At 41.1% G+C, this 16,862-nt stretch overlaps 1 protein-coding gene and 1 pseudogene across 3 annotated transcripts in view; both read right to left on the bottom strand.

Moving 5' to 3' along the window:
• The window catches only part of CCDC91 (coiled-coil domain containing 91), a 416,560-nt gene extending 400,178 nt beyond the window's left edge, over nucleotides 1–16,382 (bottom strand). For all 3 annotated transcript variants that reach the window (XM_060113428.1, XM_060113430.1, XM_060113429.1), the window contains exon 1: nucleotides 16,187–16,382. The gene's annotated coding sequence lies outside the window, so the exon portion shown is untranslated. The remainder of the gene's footprint in view (nucleotides 1–16,186) is intronic.
• Nucleotides 1,799–15,295, bottom strand: LOC132499480 (uncharacterized; annotated as a pseudogene).
• Nucleotides 16,383–16,862: the final 480 nt, after the last annotated feature.

Raw genomic sequence — 16,862 nt, 5'->3', positions numbered from 1 at the left:
GGAGAAATGTCTATTAGGGCTTCTGCCCATTTTTTGATTGGGTTTTTTTTTTATATTAAGCTTCATGATCTGTTTGTGTATTTTTGAGATTAATCCCCTGTCAGTCGCATCATTTGCAATATTTTCTCCCATTATGTGGGTTGTCTTTTCGTTTTGCTTATGGTTTTCTTTGCTGCACAAAAGCTTTTGAGTTTAATTAGGTTCCATTTGTTTATTTTTGTTTTTATTTTCATTACTTTTTGGAGGTGGATCCAAAACGATACTACTGTGATTTATGTCAAAGAGTGTTCTGCCTACGTTTTCCTCTGTTTTATAGTATCCAGCCCTACATTTAGGTCTTTAATCCATTTTGAGTTTATTTTTGTATACGGTGTTAAAGAATGTTCTAATTTCATTCTTTTACATGCAGCTGTCCAGTTTTCCCAGCACCACTTAATGAAGAGACTGTCTTTTCTTGCATATTCTTGCCTCCTCTGTTGTAGATTAATTCACCACAGGCGCGTGGGTTTATTTCTGGGCTTTCTAACCTGTCCCACTGATCTATGTTTCCATTTTTGAGCCAGTACCGTACTGTTTTGATTAGCTTTGTAACTATTATTTTTATAACAGTATATAATTTTAATAATTGTATATTTTATATATACATTTTATATATGTACATATATACTACATACATATATACACATGTATATACATATAAAGAGACAGAGAGAGAGAGAGAGAGAGGGAACTAGATTAATAGGAACTGGCTTGTAAGATTATGGAGGCTAAGAAGTCCCAAGATCTGCAGTTGGCAAGCTGGAAACCCAGAAGAACGCATGGTGCGGTTCCAGTCTGCATCCAAAAAGTCCCAGTCCAAGTGCAGGAGAAGACCAATGTCCCAGTCAAGCAATCAGGCCCAAGTTCCATCTTACTCAGCTTTTTGTTCTATTCAGGTCTTCAAATGATTGGATGAGGGCAATCTGCTTCACTCTGTCTAGTAATTCGAATGCTAATCTCACAAACACCTTCAGAATAAAGTTTGATTAACTATCTGGGCACCCCACAGTCCTAAAATTAACCATCACAAGTCTACCCCTTGTCAACTTGGCACCCATACTCATCTCTTATACCATACTTAATCTCCAAATAAGGACATAATTCTTTTATACTAAGGTCATAAAATGTGATATAGCTATCCTGTGTACAACTGGAAACACACTAACCTCTTCTCCAGAAGAGGAGGTAAAGTCCTTAAGTGATATTTACTCTTCTCCTTGATATCCCAAAATTTAAATACTATGCGGTAAAGTTAATAATACTTAAAATACTATGCTATACACCTAATGCATTTTATGTTACACGATAAGTGGTTAAGAGAGGAAAAAAAGCAGATAGTTTACATATATATTGCCATACACACACGCGTGCACGCGTGCGCACACACACACACACACACACATATTCATAGCAAAATAAGGAAGAAATACTCATGACTATTACAGTCCTCATTTCTGTAACTGGTCAAATGGTTGTAGCTGGTATTTATAACTGCCTTCTTCCATTACCCACTCTGTATTCCTTTTGTCTTCAGCAAGCACTTCAGCTGGTCATGGTTCTTTACCTGGTGGAGTGACCCAAACCCTCATTCCTGAGGGGTCTGGGCCATCAGTAGTTCTCCCTCAGTTGGGTTGTTTTAGTTTTCCATTGACTTTAATCACAGGGCATGATAACATTGAGATGCCCTTAAAAAATCTCCTGTATTTCAGACACACTCTTCCTTACCTCCATTGTGGAATAGTAGTCCAATAACCCCTTGCTAGTCAGGATCAGTCACCCCAGCCAGCACAGCAATTCCCTTCTTTGCCTGTTGATTCAGAGGCATGAGGAGTCCAAAGTGGCTGGGCAGTAGTCTTAATTTCCAATTCAATGGAATCATTGTGTCTTCTGGTGGGAGCATTCCTCCCTTTGGAACTAAGACCGATAGGCCAGCAGAGCAGAAAGTCATAGAAACAGGAACGAAACGTTTGCTACTGGCTCACTAGGGGTAATAGTGAATGGTGCCACTCCCACTTCCACCCCTTGATTCTTGTGACCCTGGCTATGGAAGAAACAGCACCATATACTGTATGCTAATTCAACATATATACAACCTTGTGGAGAACCTTGCACCAGTCCTGCAAGATACTGACACCTTGCTGGCACCATAACTTAGCCTTCAAAAGACCATTCCACCATTCTGTCAAGGCAGCTGCTTCAGGATGGCAGGAAACAAGATAAGACCAATGAATTCCACGAACATAGGCCCACTGCTGCACTTCTCTTGCTGTGAAGTGAGTTTCTGCATCAGAAGAAATGCTATGTGGAATACTATGTGGTGAATGAGGCATTCTGTAAGTCCAGAGATGACAGTTTTGGCAGAAACACTGCATGTAGGGAAGGCAAGTCCATATCCAAAGTAAACATCTACTGCAGTAAGCATAAATCGCTGCCACTTCAATTATGGGAGTAGTTTAGTATAACCAACCTGCCTCCACTTAGCTGGTTAATCACCCCAAAGAATGGTGCCGTATCAAGGATTCAGTGTTAGTCTCTGCTGATGACAGATTGGGCACTCAGCAGTGGCCATAGCCAAGTTGGCCTTGATGAGTGGAAGTCTGTTGCTTAGCCTATGGGTAACCTCCATCTCTGCTAGCATGGCCACTTTGCTTACGAGCCCACGAGGCAATGACAGGGGTGACGGGGGAAAGAGGCTGACTGGTATCCACAGAGTAAGTGAGTCATCCTATCCACTTGATTATTAGAATCTTCCTCTGCTGAGATCACTCTTTAGTGAGCATTCACGTGGTACACAAATATCTTCACATTTTTTGCCCGCTCAAAGAGGTCTATCCACACCTTTTCCCCAAATTTCCTTGTCACCAATTTTCCAACCATGTTTCTCCCAAGTCCCTAACCATCCAGCCAAACCATTGATCATAAGCCATGAATCAGTATACAATTGTATGTCTGGCCATTTGACCTTCCAAGCAAAGTGAACAACCAGGTGCACGGCCTGCAGTTCTGCCCACTGGGAGGATTTCCCTTCACCATTATCCTTCAGGGATGTCCCAGAAAGGGGCTGTAGGGCTGCAGCCATTCACTTTCCGGTGCTGCCTGCGTATCATGCAAAACCATCTATATAACAGGCCTGAGTCTTCTCTTCTGTGAACTGATCTTAGCAAACTTCCCATGAGGCCACAGGTGCAGTCTGGAAAAAGAAGACACTGTAGCCGAGGAGGGCCCATGGACATTTGGGCCACTTCTTCAATTCATCTGTGCCTCCAGGGCCTGCTCGGGCCTGATCAGATATATACCGCTTCCACTTGATGATGGAGTGCGCTGTGTCACGTGCCCAACTTTATGGCTTGGTGGGTCAGATAACACTCACTTCATGATGGGCAGCTAAGGTCACATGGTAACTTGGTGGCCCATGGTTATGCAATCAGTCTCTAAGGCCCAAGTGTAGATTAACAGCTGCTTCTCAAGAGGCGCAGTTATCCACAGAGGATGGCAGGGCTTTGGTCCAAAATCCTAAGGGCCTACACTCTGATTCTCCTAAAGGAACCTGCCAAAAGCTCCAAACAGCATCCCTATCTGCCACTGACACTTCAAGGACCGCCAAATCTGTTGGAACACATGGCCCAAGTGACAGAACAGCTTGCACAGCAGCCTGGACCTGTGGCAGAGCTTTCTCTTATTCTGGGTCCCACTCAAAACTAGCAGCTTTTTGAGTCACTCAGTAAATGTGCCAGAGTAACACACCCCAAATGAGGAATATGTTGTCTCTAAAATCCAAAGAGACCCACTAGATGTTGTGCCTCCTTCTTGGTTGCAGGAAGGCCCAGATTCAACAACTTATCCTTGTCTTAACCTTAGAAGGGATACCTCAAGATACCTCTCACCACTAGACCCCCAGAAATTTCACTGAGGTAGAAGGCCCCTTAACGTTTATCAGATTTGTTTCCTACTCTCTGACACTAAAATGTCTTACTACTAAGTCTAGAGAAGCTGCTGCTTCTTGCTCACTAGGTCCAATCAACATAATGTCCTCAATTTAATGGACCAGTGTGATGATATCTTGTGAAAGAGAAAAGTGATACAGATCCACACAAACTAAGTTATGACGTAGGGCTGGAGAGCCCTACCCCTGAGGTAGGACAGTGAAGGTGTACTGCTGGCCTTGCCAGCTGAAAGCAAACTCTTTCAGTTGGACCTTGCTGACAAAGATGGAGACAAAAGCATCTGCCAGACGAATAGCTGCATACAAGTCATCAGGGGATGTGTTAATCTCCTCAAGCACTAAAACTATATATGGTACAGCAGCTGCAACTAGAATCACCACCTGGTTAAGCTTACGATAATCCACTGTCATTCTCCAAGATCCATCTGTCTTCTGCACAGGCCAAACAGATCAGATGAATGCAGAAGTGGTGGGAATCACCAACCCTGCATGTTTCATGTCCTTGATGGTGGCACTAATATCTGCAATCCCCCTAGATATGAGGTATTGCTTTTGGTTTACTCTTTTCTTAGGTTGAAGCAATTCTAGTGGCTCCCATTTGACCTTTCTCACCATAATCACCTTCACTCCACTGGTCAGATAACCAATGTGGGGACTGTGATAGCTGCTGACTGTGTCTATTCCAATTATGCATTCTGGAACTGGAGATATAACTACAGGATGGATTTGAGGACCCACTGGACCCACTGTGAGACAGACCTGAGCTAAAACTTCATTGATTACCTGACCTCCATAAGCCCCTATTCTGACGATGGACCAAAGGGACAACTTGGGTCTCATGGAACTAGCGTCAATTCAGAGCCAGTATCCAGCAGTCCCTGAAAAGTATGATTATTTACTTTTCCCCAATGCACAATTACCACGATGAAAGGCCACAGAACCCTTTAGGAAGGGCTGAAAGAAAGATTGACAGTAAATTTTGGCAATGTACCAGGGTCCTTCCTCAAGGGAACCCTGCCTCCTCTTCATTCAAGGGGTTCTAGGTCTGTAAAAATTCAAGTCTCAGAATTGATGGATGGGTCATGACTCTCCGTTTTTTCTGATTCAGGCTAGACTTCTGTTCACTTGACCTAGAACTTTTCTGCTTATACAGATCAAGTGAGAATTTAGTAGGCTTCCTATCTATTTCACGTCTAGGAACACCATGATCAACTAGCCAACACCAGTGTTCTGCCTAAATCAGACTATTGTAATCACCGCTTTGACTCTGCTGCCCAAACCACGCTCACCTTGCCTTTGACAGATGGATGCCATTACTCAGCCCCTGCCACCCTGGAATTCATTTACTCCCATTGCATTTAGGTTTCCCAATTCAGTGACTGTGTGCCTACTGAAGCAATCACAGGGCTCTTCAAGGATGCCAGGGCTCCCCTCACGATTTATCTCATAATATTGGTGAAAGCTATGTCTTCTGGACCCTCCCAGTTTGGGTGAGCACTTCCTAAATGACAAATCCACTCTAACATTCCGATCTCCCTAAGCCTTTGACTCCCTTCCTCTACAGTAAACCAAGACAGGTAGGCCCAGCATTTCCAGCTCACTCACCGTGAGCCACCTTTTGGTCCATATTTCAGCCAAACAACCACACTAAATGCAGAATCTCTGCTTAGTGAGCCCGTATCAATAAATTCTGCCTGGTCCAACTTTATGTTCTTTTCATGATTATGCTGCACCTTTAGTATCCATTCCCACGCATGTTCCCTGGATTTGTCTGTATAAATTAGAAAGTTCAAGTAGTTCTTTGGGAGTATAGTACATTTCCCCATGAGTCACACTTTGTACCTCACCTTTAGAAGCCTGCTGGGATTTCAGTCTAGTCATAGATCTCTAGAAGCAAAGAAAAGTGTTGGGGGCAGGTCCTGAGGAGATCAGCATTGTCTTGCCTGGCAACTGCCTCAGGGGCTGCCATTAATGCAGAATTAATCCCCTCAGATCTCAGACACGGGTGGAGAGGCTGCTCCCACTGGGAGTGAGGAAGTAGCTACCACTGTGGGTAGAGAGGCCACTACCACTGAGGGTGGGAAGGATGCTCCCACTGGCAAAAAATACTCATCAAAATTCAGGGGCTCGATGTCTCTAGCTTCATCTCTTCCCACACACTCCTAACTTTCAGGATCCCATCCCTTCCCAATCAGTGCTCTCCTTATAATGTATCAGTTTATATAACTCTCACCTACTTGACTGTGAGGTCCTTGAAAACCAAGTGACATTTATTTCTGTATCCTCCAGTGCCTAGTATAGGAACCTGAAATATAGATTTCTATTGAATTGAATTTTGCTTCTCACCATAGTTCAGTTGTCCATTATTTTACTTTCATTAACTTCGTTTGACAGTTATTAAGTCCTTGTTTATGCACCTATCAAAGGTCTTCATCTGCTAATAGTGCCCTTTAACAGGAAACAGCCTTGTTTACCAGAGAAACACATAAAGGACTTGCTTGCTCATATTTTTCTAAGATAATATAAAACTGTCCTAACCACTAATTTTCATTTCTTCCTCAAGTAAAGTACCAGTATCCTCAGCAGGATCATTTTTTTCATCTGACCCTAACTTGTAATTTTTTTTTCACTTCCATACATAATAAGTAATTGACTACCAATTTTATCTGTAAAAGATTTCTAACGTATATAGACTCTAATTCATCCAAAACACAGTTAAATGTGCATGTGGGGAAAAAAAAGAAAAAAGCGTATCTGAAGCACACAAAGTTCTTCTTTCCCTCTATTATTGGGTACATTCCTGACAAATCTGAACGCTTCTGAGCAATATTTGAAAGACTTTTCCTCTGCACTATTATGAAGATTAACTAAGCCCTTAGCTAAAAATCCAAAGTTTTCCCACAAGGCAATCCAAGCACTCCCAACTTTTTTATATGCCATAGTGCCAGGATCCTACAGAAATGTCAACTGACACTATTTCTCTACTGAGTAAATATATAACCAAATCCAAAAAATGCTAGCTATTAGGTGATGGCACTGACACAGTAAGTCTTATTTACTTAAGTTCCATTAGTTGTGTATAAGTATTTCTACATTTTAGCCCCATGTTCTTACAACTGTTTGAATCACCCCAATCTCTTCTACAGCACTGAAAATAATATTCTCAGCTATGACTCTCAGGTAGTACAAGATGACAAGATGCTAAGCCAGCGAGTTAAATGCTAGGGAAAAAAATAAGTCCAGCTACTTTTGATTACTAAGGCATTAAAACCCCACAGGTACAAGTCTAGAGATTTTCACCAAATTAAAAAAAAAAAAAAAAAAAAAAAAAGACCTGGGCTTCTGGTTGTCTGATAATCCCATTAACCAAGTAATATGTTCAGGCATAGCACACAGTAAGCAGTCAATAAATGTTTTCTTACTTTTTGTAATCATTTTGATAATCAATGAACTTTTTAATCATAATTCACAAGCCCTAACTAGATTTCCTCTATGTAAATTGACCCAATTATATAAGATGAACTGGCATAATATAACTGCTAATAATTCCAAGTGGCCATACAAGACAAAGAATAGAGTTTACAAAAAGAGTTCACCAAGTCACTAAACAAGACAGCAAAAATACCAACAAAAACCCTGGGGAGGAGAGGAATTTCTGATTTCCAGAGTTGCCATGTTACATATAAAATATATTAAAAATATTTATACACACATATATTTAGAAATATCTAGTTTTCAACAAAAATTATAAGACACGCAAAGAAACAAGAAAGTATAGCCCACACACAGAGCGGAAAACCGGCAGTCAATAAAAATTTGCTAGTGAGGAAACTCAGACATTAGACTTAGACAAAGACATTAAAATCAACTACTTTAAATATGTTCAAACATATAGTCTCAAATCACTAAAGGAAACTATGCCTAAATAACTAAAGTATAATAACAGTCTCATAAAATATAGAGTACTAATGAAAAGATAGGAATTATAAAAATAAAATATATAAAATCTGGAGTTGAAAAGTACACTGACTGAAATAAAAAATTCACTAGAAGGCCTCAACAGCAAATTCTGAGCCGACAGAAGAAAGAATCAGTGAATCTGAAGATAGGGCAATTGAGATTATCCAGTTTGAGGGACAGAAAGAAAAAAGAATAAAGAAAAATAAACAAAGTAACAAAACCTGCGGATAACCATCAGGAATACCAACATATGCATAAGCATAATGAGAGTTCCAGAAAAAGAGGAGAGAAAGAAAGGGGCAGAATAACTACTTCAAGAAATAATGCTAGAGGGGCTTCCCTGGTGGCGCAGTGATTAACAATCTGCCTGCCAATGCAGGGGACACAGGTTCAAGCCCTGGTCTGGCAAGATCTCACATGCCGCGGAGCAACTAAGCCTGTGTGCCACAACTACTGAGCCTGTGCTCTAGAGCCCACAAGTCACAACTATTGAGCCCACGTGCCACAACTACTGAAGCCCACGCTCCTAGAGCCCATGCTCCCCGACAAGAAGTCACCACAATGAGAAGCCCACGCACCACAACAAAGAGTAGCCCCTGCTCACCACAACTAGAGAAAGCCCATGCACAGCAACAAAGACCCAATGCAGCCAAAAGGAATAAAATAAATTTAAAAATAAATAAAAGAAAGAATGCTAGAAATTTTCACAAATTTGATGAAAAACATTAACCTACACATCCAAGAAACTCAACAAGTATCAGCAATTATATTAAATACACAGGGGTTAAACACTCTAATCAAAAGACAGAAATTTGCAGAATGAATAAAAAGCATGATCCAACTAGGTACTGACTACACGACATGCCTTAGATTCAAAGACACAAGTAAAATATTGCACACCAGTAATGTATCAAGGATAACTGAATATTTCATAATCAATATGCAGAATGGTATACTATAAACAACCCAAGGTTTGGAGCATCCATTTTATAAAAGTCTGTAAGTCAGTCAAAAACCTGATTTTCATTCATCCAAAATGTAGTTTTTTAGCAATATTCATGTAAGCCCCTATCAGTGAAGCATGCTTATAGATGAATGCATCTTGCATAATACTGCAGCAGTCTTTACTACAGCTGCAGATGTTCTGAATTCTTATAATACAAAAGTAAAGCATCTTTAAATGATCATGTAGACCCTCATTCACCACAAGATGGAACACAAAATAAAAGGCAATTTGGCTGGCCTCTTCGTTATCTATGCCTACTTTTGGTAGGAGATGCACATGGTCTAGGTTAGAAAGGCTGGCAAGGGAGAAGAAAGTCAGTCTTCTTTAAATACCAGGAAAAAGTGATTCCACACTTTACAAAATAGCGCTTATTTCATAGATATAGTTAATCTATATGAGTATATGTGTTCAACTGAATTACATAAATACCAAAATGTTCATACCCTTCTAAGGTAAAAAGGTTTACTACAATTATAACATGCTGCATTTTAAAGTAGCTAACATTATTTCTGATCTTCATTAAACGTGTAACTTTTAAAAAGTCTTCTAATTTCAAAATTTAAAAATTATTGTATTCTCTGCTAGTCACAATAAATGTATCTCTAATTCTTTAAGTAAAACTCTACAGCATATAGCTAACAACAGTCTTCGTACCACTTACTGGGGATTTGACAGGGAAGGGAAGAGGATACAGGTCAAGCAATACTTAAAACAATTTAAAATTAGACAATATAAAAGGACAGAAATTCGGGTAAATATTTTAGAATTAACTGATACTGTCTCATGGTGATTTATCAAATTGCTTAATGAGTTTATTCTAAGAATTAAAATTAGAAGACAGATCCAGAGTAAGCAGACTACATACAAAATGCTTACGTGAACTCTATATTGGCATTATAGCCTACAAATAAAAACAGATTCAAGAAGACTTGTGATCAAACTCCAGCTCTACCACTCACTGTTAATACAACCACGAACAACTTTGCTCACTTGTCTGAGATTCAGTTTCCTCATCTATGAAATGGGAAAAATACTACCTACCTCAAAAGGTTCTGGTTGGAATTCAATAAAACAACATACATAAAGGGTTTCTGCATGATGCTGGACACAAAGATTTCTACAATCCTTATCAAAAGAAAAACATGAGTATTTTACATTACACAAAATGCATCAGGAATTCTATATAGATCACTGACAGCAAAATAATAATGTGGATGGAAAAGCCATTTACTTATTCCACATGCTAAACCTATAAAATAAATGATTTAAACTGGATAAAATCTAAGGAACTGAGTTTCTGAAATTCTAGGATTCTACTATAAAGTGATGCACAAAAAGTCAATGATACCGACAGCCACATTTTGCTCCAAAATTTATTACAAATACATAGTCTGGAGAACAAATTCTAGGAATATAAAATAAAACAAAGAGGCAGTGTATATTAAGAATCCGAAAAAATTTCATACACTTTGAGTAATAACCACTTTTTTAAAAATCAATTAAAAAATTTTATCAGAGTTATGCACAAAGATTTAATATTAATTCTGAGGAAAACAACTATCCTAACTACAAATCAAGAACATACAAATCAAGTTCTCCAAAAATTCATGATGTAGTAAGCACTCAGTGTAAGCCTAGCAAAAAGAAAAAACTGTAAGACAGTATTTACAATTTTGTTTTTTAAATGTTTGCAAAAAAAAAAAAAAAGCCAGCAAAATATAGCAGGAATTATCTCATATTAATGGAAATGGATTAACTCTTTTCTTTATAGGATTATTTCCCAATTTTCTACTGTAGTCAACTATGATTTCCACAATCAAAAAAATACAGTTTTTTTTTTTTTTTTTTTTTTGCGGTATGCGGGCCTCTCACTGTTGTGGCCTCCCCCGTTGCGGAGCACAGGCTCCGGACGCGCAGGCTCCGGACGCGCAGGCTCAGCGGCCATGGCTCACGGGCCCAGCCGCTCCGCGGCATATGGGATCCTCCCAGACCGGGGCACGAACCCGCATCCCCTGCATCGGCAGGCGGACTCTCAACCACTTGCGCTACCAGGGAGGCCCAAAAAAATACAGTATTCATTTATGATTTTTAAAAAACTCTCAGTGAACAAGAAGCTAAAGAAAACTTCCTCAATCTGATGAGAACTGTACTTACAAAAAAACCTATAGCTAACTACTTAATGGTAAAAGATTACATGCCTTCCCCACTAAGAAGAGAAACAAGGCAAGGATGTCAGCTCTTACTTGTTCTGTTTAACATCACACTGAAGGTCCTAGCCAGTGTAATGAGACAAGAAAATGAAATAAAAGGCAAATAGGAAAATATGAACTAAAACTGTCTCTACTGGCAGACAAGATTGTCTACATAGAAAATCCCAATGAATCTACAAAAGCTACTAGGGTAATTGAATTTATTAACAAGGTTGAGAATTCAAGGTCAATATAAAATATCTATTTATATAAATAATTGGAAACTGAAATTTTTTAAAAGATTACCATTTACAACAGCACCAAATAACATGAGGCACTTAGACATAAATATAACATTTTGCACAAATATGTGCAAAATTATTATGCTGAAAGCTTTAAAACGTTAATGAGAAAAATCAAAGACTTTATTAACATCTTAACAACATTAAGATGTCAATTCTCTCCATATAAAACTATAACTTCAGTGCATCCACAGTCAAAATCCCAGGATGCTTTTTTATAGAATAGGCTGATTCTAAAAATGTATATGGAAAGAAAAGGAGCTAGGATACCCAAAACAAACACACACAAAAAGTAAGCTGGAAGACTCAGACTTCCTAATTTCAAGACATACTATAAAATTACATTAATAGGGACTTCCCTGGTGGTGCAGGGGTTAAGAATCCACCTGCCAATGCAGGGGGACACGGGTTCGAGCCCTGGTCCGGGAAGATCCCATATGCTGTGGAGCAACTAAGCCCGTGTGCCGCAACTACTGAGCCTGCGTGCCACCAACTACTGAAGCCCGCATGCCTAGAGCCCATGCTCTGCGACAAGAGAAGCCACTGCGATGAAAAGCCCGCACATGGCAACGAAGAGTAACCCCCTCTTGCTGCAACTAGAGAAAGCCTGTCTGCAGCAACGAAGACCCAATGCAGCCAAAAATAAATAATAAATAAATAAATTTATTTTTTTTTATTTACATTAATGAAGACGTCGTAGCTTGGGCCAAAGGAGAGACACATAGAACAATGGAAGAGAATTGAGAGTCCAGGAACAGATACACACATACAGAGTCAACTGATTTTTGACAAAGGTGCCAAGAAAATTTACTGAAGAAAGGATAGTAAGGATAGTCCTTTCAGTAAGTGGTGCTGGACAAATTGGATGTCAATACACAAAAAAAGAAAGGGTGAGATAAAAAGAACTTTGACCCATATCTTGCACCACATAGAAAATGAAGACAAAATTGATCAAAACAGATCACAGACCTAAAGGTAAAATCTAAAACTATAAAAGTTCTAGATGAAAACACAGTTGTTGTTGTTTTTTCTTTCTTTTTTTTTTTTTTTCTTTTTTTTTTTTTTTTTTTTTGCGGTATGTGGGCCTCTCACTGTTGTGGCCTCTCCCGTTGCGGAGCACAGGCTCCGGACGCGCAGGCCCAGCGGCCATGGCTCACGGGCCCAGCCGCTCCGCGGCATATGGGATCCTCCCAGACCGGGGCACGAACCCGTATCCCCTGCATCGGCAGGCGGACTCTCAACCACTGCGCCACCAGGGAGGCCCAAAACACAGTTTTTTTTTAAAAAATCTTTATATCTTTGGGTTAGTCAAAATTTTCTAGATAGGACGCAAAAGCACAAATCATAAAAGAAAAAAATGATAAACTGGACCTCTTCAAAATTTACAACTTCAGCTCTTTGAAAGATACTGTTAAGAAACTAAAAAGACAAAGCACAGACTGAAAGAAAATATTTTTGAACATATACATGAAAAAGGAATTGTATCCAGACTATACAAAGCTCTTACAACTCACTAAGAAAACAGACCAAAGATTTGAACAGATAACTTCACCAAAGAAGACATACAGATAGCAAATGATAGCAAATGAGCACATGAAAAGATGCTCAACATATTAGTCGATAGGAAAATTTAAATTAAAACATCAATGAGATAGCACTAAATACCTATTAGAATAGCTAAGATTAAAAGTAAAATGGGGCTTCCCTGGTGGCGCAGTGGTTGCGAGTCCGCCTGCCGATTCAGGGGGACACGGGTTCGTGCCCCGGTCGAGGAAGATCCCACGTGCTGCGGAGCAGCTAGGCCTGTGAGCCATGGCCGCTGAGCCTGCGCGTCCGGAGCCTGTGCTCCCAGATGCCACAACAGTGAGAGGCCCGCGTACCGCAAAAAAAAAAGTAAAATGACAAATGCTGACCAGGATGTGGAGCAAATGGAACCATCAAACATTGCTGGTAAGGATGTAAAATGAAACAGCTATCTTGGAAAACAGTTTGGTAATTTCTTATGAAGTTAAACAAACATCTGCCACATGATCAAAGAATCCTACTCCTAAATATTTAACAAAAAGAAATGAAAGCATATTTCTACACAAAGACCGGTAGATGAATGTACAAAGAACTGTACATGAATGTTTATAGCAGCTTCATTTCTAAATGCCAAAAACTGGAAACAATCTAAATGTCCAACTGGTGAATAGATAAACAAATTGTGATATAGCCATACAATGAAATAGCACTCGGCAATAATAAAAGAACAAAGCACTGATACATGCACCAAAATGGATGAACCACAAAAGCATTACGTGAAAGAAACCAGAAAACAAGTTCTACACACAGTAGGAGTCCATTTATATGACATTCCAGAAAAGACAAAGCTATAGGAACAGTGAACAAATCACTGGTGGCCAGATCTACTGCTGAGGGGAGAAAACGAACTACAAAGGAGCAATGAGGGAGCTTTTTGGAATGATAGAAATGTTCTTTGTCTAGATTGCGGTAGTGGTTACATGACTATTATGCATTTGTTAGAATTTAAATAACAAGATACTAGATGAGATTTTTTTTACTTGTAAAGTATACCTCAATAAACCCACATGTTAAAAGACACAGGACATGCCCTTTAGGAAAATATGCATCAAGTTAAATGAGTAAAACCCAGCTAAATGGGTATTTGGGTGGAGGAGAAACAGTGGGGAAACAAAAAAATCAGAAATACTGGAAATCAAAGTATTGATTTATCAGTAGTAAATAAGAAGAAACACATTGATACAAAGAGTTACTCTAAAGAGAGTTGCCTTTTTTATTGTTCTCATTGTTTAGACAGAAAATAACAAAATTTGATGAGTTTCAAGAAAGACCAAAAGTCACAAGTAACAGACTGATAAAGGAGGCACAGTGAATACAAACTAAAATTTGGAAACAACTCACCTAAACATGCCCTTTCCAATTTACTGATTAAGAGAGTCCCATCCACCCTAACGTACTTCCACCCCAATTTCTGCTATGAAGGCCAAGATAATAAACCTTCAAACAGTTTTCTTTATCCATAACAATCCTATGTACTTTACAAATCTTACATCTATAGCTAGGGGTTCAAGATAAAATGCCTCTAACTAGGCAAATTCCTATTTGTCCATTTAAGCTTCAGACCAGCTACTTGGTAACCATCTTTCTTTTCTTCTTCTTCTTCTTTTTTTTTTTTTTTAACTGCCACCAAAAAAAAAAAGCTGTCTCTCTGTGATGACTTTCTGAAGTTTCTTTTTGTCTGTTATTAAGTATCAAGATGATTAAAATAAACAGAAAGCTCTCAGAAGGTTTGAGCTGATCACTCCAATAAGATACATTTTTCCATTTAATAAAAGTTAAGAGGTAAATTGTAACTTTCATCACTTTGTCTTCTTTATGTTTATTCCATTTGGCTTGTACTGTTGCTAGGAAACCTGTTCATAATAAGATTTCCCAGCCCACAGAACAACCTCCTAGCCAGCCTGGAGGATACCAAACTTTGTAACCAGGGGCAATTCTCTACCACACAGTTTACTGGCTACCCAGCACCATACAGGTGCACTTCCCCTGGCATCCCCCTGCTGCATTAACCTTACAGGTACAGTACAGCGAATCCCCTTAATGCAACAGCAATTGTAGCAGAAGGTAAATGATATGAAGTGTTCAGCTCTCTGATGGCAGAGAACAACGCGAATTTATTGCCACTCCCTGTCACCCCACCCAACTAAATATTATTGAGTATTTTGTCTTAAATTGTGGGGTGAAATGTTAGCCCACCCCAGTGACAAGATGAAACGTCAGTCCACCGCAATCTCTAGTACCATGCAACGTCCAAACTGCGTCCAAAAGCCATTATCCAACTACCGCCCAGATAAATATTTGGAGAGTAAGGTGGGCATCAGTATCTTCACAGTTCAGAGGGGGAGGGAAGGAATACAGCCGGAATTCTTAAGGTCCCGCTGAATCACCTATAGCTGTGACCAGAACTTTACCCTCCAGGAAATCAGCCTCTGCCCCAGCTCTCATCAGGGAAGCAAGTGAGAGTAGCAGCAGCAACATCATCCTACTAAAAAAAAAAAAAAAAACCCACTCAGCGCTGCTTTTAATAGAGTTCCCACTCCTTCAAGCGAAGACAAAAATAGGTTTCATGTCCAAAGCTTTGCTCCGCACTACGCAACAAGGGCAGATGGAAGAAACATCTTTGAGGAGAGAGGGGGAGCACTTCAGAGGATGAAGGATGCCTCACCATTAGGAAAGTTACTGGCTGCTGCTTTCACCCCGAAACGCCACTTTTATTGCAACCTATGGCCTAAAGTAACGTCAAGGAAATGTCACTGACGGCCGTTGTAGAGCTTTTACCCTGGTGTACTTGGCTAAGTCGAAGGGGAAACATAAACCAGGCGCGATCGGTGAAAACTCGGCAAGGATCAAAGTCAACGTTCAGTGGGAGCTTCGGTGACACAACAGTCACGTGTACTTGTGCGTAAGCTTTCGAAAACATTCGATTCCGCAAAGCGCAGGGGCCGAAACCTGTCGGCGAGGGCAAGCACGGGTCGGCACCGCCCGCCAAGGGAGGCAGGTCACGCCCCCTGACTCTCTGGCACCGCGACCGACCTCCCGGGGCCAGGCCTAGGCGGAAGCCCGGCCGCGCTCCCCGCCCGCGCCCAGGCCGCCTCCGGGAGCGCGGCCGGCCTCGCGCGGCCCCGGCCCCAGACCCAGGCCCAAAAGGCGAGCGTTCGTTTACCTGCGCCCCGGCTCTCGCCGCCGCCGCCGCCGCCGCGCCGCTCCCCCACGCCGCCAGGTGAGCCACCCCCAGCACACAGTCCCGCACTCGTGCACCCGGGCGCGACCCAGACGCGGGGAACCAGAGCCCCGGCCACACGAGTTGGGGTAGCCCACGTACCACGCACCACCCGGCTTCCAGCACCTCTGCCCCCGGAAGTTGATTTCCGCCAATGCCCGCCCAAAGCCGCGCCTGTCACTCAACGCCCACACGCGCGTCACGTGTGCCTATGCTGAGGCCGAGCCCGGGGGCCCCATCTGCAGAGGCCCGCCACCCCTGGCTCGAGTGGTCTTCGGAGCGCTGCCCTGGGAAAGAGGTTGACTCAGGCGCTACTTCCTGGTGGTTACATCTTCTAATTCCCCTTGAATGACAGGCCCTTTTTCTATATCTAATCCATGCAAATCAAACCGTCCCCAAGTTGGCACTGCCATCCGGGACTTTGTAGGATTGTTCCAGAGAAGAGGAACAATCCTCTTCACCACCTCCAAGCAGAGTTCTCTAAATACTGGAACTGAGTTAAATGCTGACGTGTGCTCAAGAAACAGCGGACTAGACAACTGCTCCATCTCCTCTTGACATATCGGAACTCTCAAAGCACCAGGATGCACCCAAGCCCAGAGCCTTTCCAGACCACTGC

The sequence above is a fragment of the Mesoplodon densirostris genome, chromosome 11 (assembly GCF_025265405.1).
Source record: "Mesoplodon densirostris isolate mMesDen1 chromosome 11, mMesDen1 primary haplotype, whole genome shotgun sequence".
NCBI lineage: Eukaryota > Metazoa > Chordata > Mammalia > Artiodactyla > Ziphiidae > Mesoplodon > Mesoplodon densirostris.
The sequence above is the reverse complement of the archived record's forward strand: the minus strand, read 5'-3'. Positions and strand labels throughout refer to the sequence as shown.